Source organism: Erpetoichthys calabaricus, chromosome 8 (assembly GCF_900747795.2).
Source record: "Erpetoichthys calabaricus chromosome 8, fErpCal1.3, whole genome shotgun sequence".
NCBI classification, from domain to species: domain Eukaryota; kingdom Metazoa; phylum Chordata; class Cladistia; order Polypteriformes; family Polypteridae; genus Erpetoichthys; species Erpetoichthys calabaricus.
In genome coordinates, this window is record NC_041401.2 from 149,351,133 (window position 1) to 149,363,331 (window position 12,199).

Here is a 12,199-nt window from a genome sequence, read left to right on the forward strand (position 1 = left end):
AACGTTACATAAAGAAGCGAGTAATGAAGGAAGGACAGTTTACGCACATGATTTTGTCATATTCAGCGACAAATAGAAAAGAAAGAAAATAATAAAATTGATCAACATTAAATGTAGATTTAACACAAGAAACGATGTATTCTTGTGTATTTTTTAAAATTGCCACAAGGTCGCGCTGTCACAAAAAAAAAAAAAAACCCTTCGAGGAACTTTTCAAGTTGTGTTGCCGGTTGAGATGAGAGTCGCATAGCAAATCGGACGCTGAGCGACTTTTTACGGAAGACACATGATTGATGGTGGGTAAAAACAACATGCGTATTTATATGCTAATATGCTGGAAAAAATATCTTGACGTTTTCGTTACGGGCATCCGTCTAAATCAGATACGTGTTCCTATTTCGGTGAAATTCTACCATCATCAGCTGGAAAGCTATTAATCTCGTACCAGATTGATGTTGTCCAGATGCATCCTTTCTTTTAAATTATTCCATTCACTCCTTGCATGGAAATGAGCCGCCTAGTAGAGCTCTGTGTAAAATCACTGCAGCACCTGTATTAAAACAGAATGAACGAGCAAAAGAGAAACGATTATTACATTTGCAAATGTTCCCTTTAACCGGATGTATCACAGGCTGTACTTCAAATGTCTGCGCTTCTACGGACCATTGTATCGTCTTACATTTGTTATTCCGCCTGTCTCTTGATTTTTTAAGTCAGTAAGTTGCTGTTTCACCCATATTACAGTAATAAATCTGCAGTGGTTTTAAAACACATTCCTCGATGTTTATCATAGATGTCAACTATTAAATCGGATTTGTACAACAAATGCAGTAACAGGTGAGTAATGCTGCCACTACAAAGATTACAGTTTTTGCAGAAAACCTGAAACATGTCATATAATTTACTGAAACACTTTAAAAACTTTTGTAAAAGTGCTTAGTTGATTCTAACACTAATTAAACTATAGAATTATGCGTCAAGGAAGTTTAAAATGCCATTACTATGCTCTTCTTATATTAGAAAATAGAATAAATCTATCTATCTATCCATCTGTCTGTCTGTCTCTGTCTGTGTGTCTGAGTAGTTTGAAATTAATCTGATTAATTTGTCGAGATTCACTGCAGGAGAACATGCGCAGCATTTGTAATGACTGGTAAGGAAGGACACTGAGGAAACTTCAGAATTCATTTCAATTTTCAGTTATTTTATTACATGAAATGCAATACACCTCCGAATATAACTTCGGTAACTATTAGATACTGTTTTATGACATTGACTTCTAAACTATGTGAAAAAATCTCAGATGTCAATATCCAGGGAGAACAGTTCTTAGCTGAATGATCACATTGGGCTGAGAAATAATCCTTTGATTTGTGAAAGCACAATTTTCTAAAGTAAGTTCAGGGACAGTATTAATAACTTTCAGTAAGTTCAAAAATGCTCTTCTGCGTTCGGTTTTCACAGTAAATTATTGATCTGGAAAACGACTTATACCTGCACATACGTCCAAGTGATTTTAAGGAAGGATTGCAGGTGGCATGGCAAAATAACAATTACCTTCTTGTGATAAGTTTATCTTCTAAGTCTGCAGAAATGTCTAAAATAAGAAAACAATACTAATTATTGTATATGCCAATTGTAAATGTATAAATCAATAACGCGTAGCAACAGGAAAAGCTATATTAGGATTACAAGATATCACAAATAATGATCATTTGAAACAGACTTTATATTACGCCATATTTTTCATCATTTACGTGAAGGAGTTCAGCTCTTTGATGGGGATGTCAAAAGGTTAAATGTAGGTGTAACAAATTACAGGTTCCATGCCCAGTGCTATTTAAGTAAAGATTTTAAACCATTAAGAAAACTGACATGAATAACCCATTGCTATTTTTGTTAACCACATGGCATCGTTGTAATGTCTCCAGTTATCTAAAAGTAAATCGAGTTTGCACAGTATCTATAGTTCGTGATTGTTTACTTGCTTAGTATTATCTAAATATATTTTCACGAACTGCATCTCTGATTATGTAGTAGACATATATGTGTACTTCTAACGCCAAATTTACAATGAAAATACGAGGAAAACAAAACCTACATAAACGAGCATGTTTACTATATTCAGAGAAAAGGGTACAGCAGATGAGTGGAAATCGGCATGAAAATGAGGAGTAAAGAGCTTCTTATTAATGGCCCGGATTGTATAAATATCTCCAGATCGGCATCATCCGCTGTATAATAATAGCGACGAATCAGGATAGCAGACAAAGTGCAAAATCTGTCTCAGTACAATTTGAAGCTCACAACTCGAGCAGACCTCAGGCTTTACCACTAATCTCATAAAACACTACCAGGGCTGGCTATTGCACATTACACATATTATTGACCAATTTTATACAGTACGCGTCCTTGACCATAAGGTAAGATACAATTAATTTAGAATTTCAATGATAAGTTTTTGGAAGTTGCACTTTATTTTATGATTATGAATTAGGAGGCAATTTCCAAAAATACCAAATTGTTAAAGAATAATATCATATTAATAAAAAAATAAATGCTAATATTAAGCACCAATGTAATGTTTCAATAAAAAATGTCTAACTAAAAATCTTACTAAAAATCGACACGTCGACATGTTTTAGTAAAAGTAAAAAATATTTAACTGCCGAGAAGTAATTAACACCGAATTCAATGTTCAGCCAACTAGGCATCTTGTCTAATTTTAAGGCAAAGTGGCCAGGTCACTCTAGCCTTATGTATTATTTAAAAATGACAAACATTCAATAAGAGAAAAAATGTCAACATTGTACGACGGTTCTAGCCTTGTTAGACTCTAGAATTAAGCAAATGTTCAAGATCTTACGAACGCTTATTGACCAGTCATTTCAAGGTAGTACACTGGAAGTGCTTACCTTTTTCTAAATAAAACTAGCCTCTTCTTGACAGCGCGCTGCACCTTTTTGAATGTCATCGGTTTTATTATTACCACAAGATAAGAAACCATGTTGCTTCGCCCAGACAGCTTACGATAGTTTCTCATTGTATATATTATTTAGCGTGTCTACTGCCAATTTTCTAGTATTTCTGATTTCCAAAATATATATCGTTTGGTTTTTTTTTACTACTTCCTTATAGCACATTGGCGCCACCATACAGTCAGCACTTGCTTAAAGGAGATCCTCACAACTACACAAGAAGCATTTCCCAGGGTCGATTCTTTCCGTTAACGTGCAATTTTGATTCAATTGTAAGTTAAATAATTCACCTTCTTTGATATTCCTTTAAAGTTTTTTTTTACAAAAAGAACTGAGTTATTATCCAATCACGGAATTGTATACTCAATGTTACCGCATATTTTCCTCTTTAATTCCAATATGAAATCGGCGTTTTCCTTACTTTTCATTTAAGTCGCAATTAAAAAACTATGACACTAAAGTTACATTGCGAATCACATCCTGATAAACCTTTTTGTTAAAGGTTTATTTGACCCCTTCTCTTCTAAATCAATCTTTACACCATGCACTTCAATGCTTTAAAGGAAGAGATTGTTTAACTTCTCTTGTTCTTGCTGTATTTGTCAAAAGTAATAACTAGATAGAGAGATGGACTTATTGTAGTTTGTTGTTTTGCAGTTACTCTAAAAAGGCTTTAACCCTTTTTGATTTTTTTTTTGTTTTTTTTTTTCAAGCATTATTGTTTATTTATTATAGCCTAGTTTTCCTGAACAAAACACATCTGTGGACACGTTTAAGTTGTTGCTGTTTCGTTAATTATTTTAGTTTCGCAATATAAAAAGGAGAAATCCTCAGCTGACCCTTTCTGCAGTTATTATTAACGCCTGTTCAGAATCACCAATTTTGCGTTTCTTTCATCAAGTTTAATAATAACCAAAAATGAAGGCAGTGCAGCAGATATAAGTATTTGAATGTGCTTTTGTATCAGGGCAAAAAGAAATACAGATAATTTCTATAATAAAATATTAATGAGCAGCCATTATTTGTACAATCTCTATCTCTCACACACCCTCTCTCTGTCTCTCCCACACATACCCCCCCCCCCCCCCGAGAAATTTAACAACCACACAGTAATAGTCTCATAAATTATTAAAAGCCAATGGCATCTGTCTATCAAGAATGCAGTTTATTATTAACTAATTTTACCTGACAGGGCACTTGTTTTATTTATACAAGACATCTAATAAAACAGTCGAATCAGCAGGGTGAGAGAAAAGCGGGTGCAATCGCACCCCTTACCATTACTTATTAACAAAAGAAACCTTATAAAAAACAAAACTAAAGTCTACGAGAGCTCGAGAACTTTTACTTTCTGACACTGCTTCATACACATTTGCCATACAGTCAGGAGAGTAAGATGTGGTGGGCCAAGTACAAATTGTTAATGCAATGGTAATATGTTTAAATCTCTTAAGTATTTTAAAAAATATATATTTTAGAAAAAAGTTTATTACCACTATTTTGAGTACGGCCTCATATCCCAAAACATACATTTAATTTTATCAAGTATTTTTCCTGGACTATATGCGTTCAGTTTTAGCTTCTTTTCTGTAAACAATTAAACGGGAGTTACTATGAACTATGGCAGAAATATAAACAGTGCGATAGCCTTTTTAAAAACTCTAGAACGCTGCATCAAACTTTAAAAATCATATCCTCCAACCTGGCTTTGCTGATGACTCAACACGTAACTAATAATTATAAACGCCGTCTTCCCCTTTCGCCGCTCTCTCTCCTCCCTCCCTCTCCTACTCTCTCTCTCTCTCTCTCTCTCTCTCTCTCTCTCTCTCTCTCTCTCTCTCTCTCTCTCTCTCACGCGCACTCCCTTTCTGATTTTGCTGTCTGTCACTCTGGGCGCCGTGGCAAGAAAAGATTGAAGGTGACATATTAAGGAGCAAGACTTTGTTCACTTTTCGGTTTGTTATATTTTTCATTTTCGCTAATTTTCGCCACGGTATTTAAAGCTAACTTAGAGAGAGTGACACTAGAAGAAAAAGGCAAAAATGTAATTGTGTCGTTTTTACATTCCTAATCATCACCGTATTGTTTAACTCTGTTCTTTTCCTGTAAAGGTGAAGATTATTATTGGCTGCAGGCTCGATTTTTTTGCGCCAGCATTGCTGACCAGGGTGCGGCTGTTTTACTGTTTTTTTTTCTTTTTTGCTTTGTTTTTGTTTTGTTTTATATTTTTCTTTTATCATTTCGTGGCCAGTACAATAAGCGCTCTGTACGGAAGCAGACTGCGTCCCATCTGTATGTACGGCGCGACTGGCCAGAAGAGGGATTTCAGCACTCACTTATCTGTCATCTGTCTATCTGTTTGTGTGTTTATCAGAGAGCTCCGCACAGCTCCTTGTCCAACCTGCCGGCACTCAACTGAACTAACTTTCAGCCCTGGATTCGTTACTTTTGATCCATGGACAAAGCCTCTTGCCTGGCCAGCCGAGATTCAGACACTCCGTGAACAGTAAGTAACTCAGCGCTCTGGGCATCGTTAAGCATGCAGCTATTAGAAAGAAAAGTATAAAGTGGCAAGACTTAATTTAAGAGGACTATAAACAAGAATACTGACGAGTTTTTAATATCTGCAAATATGTCTATTAAATATGAAAGTGGACCATAAGGATGTTCTCTAAATATATTTTTAAAGGGGTGTAATTCACATTTCCCCATAGGCTCCTTTCAAACGGTAAACTTTATTTTTATTAATTCTGTAAAGTTACAAAAAAGTTTTTATTTAATGGTGTCAGTCTTTTTGAAAAGTAAGTTCTCCTTAAGTAGGAAATAAAATGTTTTCTATATTGTGCTTCATAACAGAGCCATTACATTATAATATTAGCTGTTTTAAATGGGCGTTAATGTTAATTTAAGAGTTCTTTCGAGCATTTTAAATCTATACAGTAACATTTAATCCTTACATTTTCTAAATCGAGGAAGGACATATATATATATAATAATAAAGAAAACTTACACGTGTAGACATTTTCTAGATGATGCATAACATAACAAAGTCAAATCCTCCGAGTTCAGCGAAGCCTATACCAGCAATTTATTACAAAAGGCAGTTCCAGTCAGGGCTCCAGTGCAACGCACACAGTAACGATTTAAATATTTTATTAAGTGATAATCTGTAGTATGACTGGTATGACTAGCATGATCACTTACAGAACATTTCATTGTACTGTTATTTGTTTTTTTTTTAACTTTATGTGATCATTTTCACTATGAAATACGCGTAATACAACACATGGGATGTGATTACAGTGACAATCAATGGCTCTTCAAAAAAGACACTGAAATAATTTTTTCCTTAATCTTTACGTTTTGACACATAATCTAAATGAGCAGCTTGCTGCTAATCGGTCTGTTTTTACTTACTTTCTTTCAGTACCGATTGCTTTATTTTGTTGACACGGAAACACGTGTAAAATTGTTTACAGTAACTTTACACAGTTGCTTATCTATCTATCTATCTATCTATCTATCTATCTATCTATCTATCTATCTATCTATCTATCTATCTATCTATCTATCTATCTATCTATCTATCTATCTATCTATCTATCTTAGAGGACTTCACTTCCATTCTCCAGATATGCAAAGTAGGACAAGGATTCTAAACTGATTCAAGGTAATGTGGACAACCAGGACACCTGTTTACATTAGCAAATTACATCTAATATAAATAATTTATAAATATGTTACTCATTTTAGACATTTTTCTGCTGTTGAAAAACATATACTAGCAATACAGGTAAAACATTTTAGTCACGCAATAACAGATTAGATGAGATCTAGTTCATATGTATTCTTTACCTGTGAAGAGTTCTTGTAATCAGTGCATTTATAGTTGTTTAAAAAAAGCAATTTAAATTCATAATTTGTCGAATAACACAGGACATAAGCTTGCGATGCTCCTTCAGTTCGTTTGATTTTTAAGTTGGAATTTAAACTGTATCTCGAACGCAAAGCTTTGATATAAATCTGCTATTTATACAGGTCGCTGCTTTATTTGCAACGGTACAGGGGACATCGCAAGTTATGCAAACGCAATTTAAACATTCAAATTCTTACACCTTTTAGAATATCTAAAACATTACGCATAGCATACTGCAACCGCTAAAATCAGTTTTGGCATATTTAGTACTCGTGGCAAAGTTCGTCAATGAGCTTCTGATCAGATACTTTTAAATTTTCAGGATATGCTATATATAAATATTTAGTATTCTGACAGTTTTCTGAAACAAGAGAAAACTTTGTGTTATATTTTAGTTTTGGTGTTAACAGACAGGAATCGTCTTGTCACTTGGTATTACATAATCTCATTATCAAAAAAGATAGAAAATAAGTGAACGTTATAGACAAATAGTTATTTGGTATGATGATAATTAAAATTTGTAGCATTTATTTCAGGGTAAGAATTAATTCTTAAAGCTTCATTTGAAAATAATTTCTGAAACTATAGTTTGTGTTCTGTGTCATTTTTTTAAAAATAGCATCATGGTTTGAATAAAATATGTATAGTCTGAACACAAAGTGATTTTTTATAAACAAAATAAGGCATTGAAATTATTTTTAAAACAAAATCAATACATAGAAAAAAATGTTAAAAATCAACAACATATAATTTCCAAAGTAAGGTTTGCTTGAAAATATTTAGGTGTAAAAACTTTTTTAGGGTCGTTGCATTTCTTGCTCAAGCAGACCAACACACTTTCCTGCAGTAAGAACCATTTCCATTTAATTTGGGCTATATGTCACCAAGAAACCCACAGCGTCAACAGACACATTATACAAATCAGATTTGTTACTCTTACCAATGGTTTTGCAATGTGAACCATATGGACGCAGTGCTAGAGAAGCAGTCCTTGGATAAGCTTTTCTGGAAACTGTCTTTTTGCTGTGTTTTTAGACAGCCATCTTCCATAAAGTCTGCTCCAAAGTTAGGCTTTCGAGTTATTAATGTGAGTCTTAGATGTCAATATTTCATGAAGCTCTGGCCTTCATTTACTTTCTTTTAAGCCACTGAATATTTTTGCTACTGGTCCAAAAGGTTGAAGATTATAGATGTTTGTTATATTTCTGCAGCTGTGCAACAGAGAGGAACCTGGCTTGACATACCTGTGTTATAGATTAAATTGCTTTAAAGCTTAAATAAAAGTGCTTCATAAAGATGACAATAAAGACTTCTTCTTATTGATGATTAAAAAATATTTAGTTATATACATATATATTTTTATGTAATCAATTATCCTATAAATCTATATTTTATGTTTGAACAAGGTTTAATATTCTTAAAATTCATAATCTTAGGACATTTAGTTTTAATAATTTATGAACAAGAACATAATAAATGGACAAAATATCTATTAATGTAATATCAATCTGCAAACTTATATGTCTTACCAGAAAATGAATTCCGAAGAGCAAGATGGACATTTTTTTCATACTCAATTTAACTCCATATTTTCTAAGCTCTGGACTTCAGTAAACTTACTTACTGTATAAGAATAGAAAAAAACAATTAGATATATGGATTAATTTTAAAAAAATCAAAATAGCAAAAAATAAAAATCAAATCATTGGTTTTTAAGCTAAAAACCGAGAATAATTTAATTTATTGCTGATTCTGAGGAGTAATAATATTCTAAATTCTGATTGAAATTAGTAGTTTGTTTAGAACTATATTGCTGTTATCAAGAACACACAAGTACATTAAGTTCTAAATAACTACTAAGCTCCATGCTTATGAGTTTGCATGCTATGATACATCCAGAGGGATTCCTCTCTTCTTATTCAATTTTTAGTTGAGTGATTTGTATTTACACATTTTAAAATTTTTAAATGGTATTAATCTTTCAGTATGCTTCTGAAAAAATGTAAAATGCAATTATATTAATTGATTGAAGCATATGTTTTTATAGCTTTTACACTGGAAACTTATTTAAAAAGCGTAGCAAAAAAACTTTATTTTGCTGTTAACATATGTTCTGGAAATGATGGAAAAATTAGTTTTTTATATACATTTTGTTACATAAATATTTTCTCAGATATTAAAGCTTACTTCTTATCTTGTACTTTTGATTTTGAAAAATGTACAACAGATTTATTAGATTCTCTTCTTTAATCTTTATGTATTCTTTATAGAAAGTGCATACATTGGGAAGTGTACTGTACCTATATTTCCACTAATACTTATTATAATTTCATATTAACCATTATATGATGCGTATATAAAATGAGCAATGAATTGTTAAACCGACTAAAGTAAAATTGTTTAAAAACTCAGTAATTTGAAAATATATCTCTTAAATTTATACAAAGACATAAAAATAAGCAACTTTTTAGAATGGCTTAGAAACTGTAAAATACAGGTTGTTAGAACTATATTGATAAATGACATGTACTGTATTAAAAAATGGGATGTTTGTATAGAATATAAATATTAATATATGTTCATTTATGTGATAATTTTCTGAGTAGTTAAGCATCATTTAAGTCAAGCTATATTTTACATTACAAACTTAAGCAAAACAGACAAACTGTACCCTCATACATCTTGCTTCATGAGTAGAATACTTTGAGTGGGTGTGTTTCATATACTACAATTACTGTATATGTGATTTCAAAATTTTAATCACTGGTAAAGATGAGTAGTAATTCTTAGTGAATTTCGTCCTCAATGAGTGCTATTACAGCAGTTCGTTGAATCAGCCTGCATGAAAGCACCTTGATTGAAAGGGCCTTGCTTGCCATTGTCTTGCTGAGCAGGAGCATTACCTGCAATCAGTCCCTACCTAGCTATAATGCAGCCGGAGGCAAATAGATGACAGATTGTTAAAGGTTTAAGCATTTCAAAATGATGGCGTGAGTTAAAAAAAAAAACATTGAGACTTGAGAAAGAGTACTGCCATTTCTGAAGGGTAACATGCAATGCATTAGTAAATGAAAATTCATAATGGAATACGTGTAGAAAGGATTTTTATTTTTCCATCTACGTAAACTTAAATGATTTGTTTGTAAGATAAAACTGATCTATACTGATAACACTTCACATCTTCAACCACAGACTGGTTTCCTTGTTAAGGTGTATCATGAACAGTAATGTTTCTCTGGAACTTTAAATAAACTTTTTCTTTTCACCACAACTTCATTCATGTAGACTATGATACTTTTTATGTTAGGGCCAGTCTGAATCATATTTGTTGGTAATTTTAGCTTATCTATTTTTAAAATTATGAAACAACTATCTGTTTAGAATCATTCTCTTGGAAGCTGAATATGCTGATATTATTCCCAGTCAATGTCCACAAATCATGTCACAATTTTGTGTTTCTGATCTTGATAATTTAAAATCTTACTAGATATTAGAAGAACATTCAGTATAACGTATTAAGAATCATACAGGATATAAAGCTGCACTCTCAAAGTAATTTACAGTGCTTTTCCCATATTCAACCCTGCAGCTCATGGTATTACAGTATGTTTATGTTGAAATGGTCAATGATGTTAACTTTTCTACTGAAGATGGTTGAGATGTTTCATTTACTTTGCTTGCAAATTTGCTTTCCTGCCACTGCTTTTTACTTAAAAATTAAGACTCTCTGTGAAATGTTTTGTTAAAGCATTAATCAATTTGGACACTTGTAGTTTTCAAGGCAGGGAAGGATATGCTTTAGATCAGATTATCATGTCACTATCAAAGTTAACCACTTGTAGACTTAGATTAACTTTCTCATAACAGTTTAATCAGTACTGCACTTAGAGGCACAATAAATATGTTTCCATTTTTAAAATTATGTTTTGCAAACATTTCTGAGACAATGTATCAACTTACAGACTTCTTGAACTATTTCACCAAAACCTCAATATCTTTTAGCCTACTTACTAGGTGAGTATCACATTCACCGGTCCATGCATTTAACACTCAAGGCTGCAGTGCTACTCAGTAAAGGATAAACAATTTATTTACTAGAATATGTCTTTGATGAATCAAAAAGTATCGTGTTCAAAAGTTTGCCTTACTTGAAGCTGAAAGATAATTAAAAGAAAGAAATTTGCATACATTAATGCAGTTGAGTCTGATTTTGTTACAATACTTTGTCTATTGTAGCATGTATTAACGATTTTTAAAAAAACATTAAAAGCTAATTGCATATGCTCAAATTCTTTAGAATATACATAAATACTTTCCAATCAGTGATATGGTTTGAATTAGCTTTGGGTTTCTTAACTGCAAGGTTGCTAGAATGGTGAAACAATGTCAAAGAACACTTTAGTGAATGCTTTCAGTTTTTAATATATATATATATATATATATATATATATATATATATATATATATATATATATCTGCGGTGGGTTGGCACCCTGCCCAGGATTGGTTCCTGCCTTGTGCCCTGTGTTGGCTGGGATTGGCTCCAGCTGACCCCCGTGACCCTGTGTTCGGATTCAGCGGGTTGGAAAATGGATGGATGGATGGATGGATATATATATATATATATATATATATATATATATATATATATATATATATATATATATATATATATATATATATATATATATTTTAACTTTCACTGTTTGTGGCAAATTTTTTGGGTGTGATGTGGAGGTAGGCAGTGTGGTGTGGTGGTTAAAGCTTTGAACTTTAAACTCTGATGTTGTGGGTTCAAATCCTGCCACTAGTGCTTTATGATTATGAGCAAGTCAATTGACCTGCCTGTGCTCTAGTTGGAAAAACAAAAGAAATGGAACTAATTGCATCCTAAATCTATTCCTTATTTGGTTGATGTTTTAGATTGGTAATACAGTGTTGAAAATTTTGAAACGTTTGAGGTGTAATACAACTAATAAAGAATATAAGGTTAAAGTTAGTTGCAATGGTTATATAGAAAAAAGTGATATGGGCCATGATTATGGCACATTTATATTACAATTGTTACTCAAGGAATCTGTTGATTTTCTTCATAATCTTTTGCCTACCCATCTTATTAGAACCTGCCAATGAACTTACTTGAATATCTTTGGAAGACTGGTTTTATGCATGAGAAAACTTAATTCATATGTGTGTCAGTATGCGCTATTTTGTTTTGTCACTGCTTATTGAGGCCTTGGTGACAGGCTTTTCTGTTTATTGTGATTTTCAATCACCACAGTACAGATATGTTTGTTCAAGAAAT

The 12,199-nt window shown here is 32.4% G+C and overlaps 1 protein-coding gene across 5 annotated transcripts in view; it reads left to right on the forward strand.

The window, feature by feature from the left end:
- The first annotated feature begins 739 nt into the window (after positions 1-739).
- Positions 740-12,199, forward strand: part of satb2 (SATB homeobox 2) — a 223,698-nt gene continuing 212,238 nt past the window's right edge. For 3 of the 5 annotated variants that reach the window (XM_028807591.2, XM_028807589.2, XM_051930523.1), the window contains exon 1: positions 4,942-5,484. The gene's annotated coding sequence lies outside the window, so the exon portion shown is untranslated. The other 2 variants (XM_051930522.1, XM_051930521.1) reach the window with 2 other exon arrangements.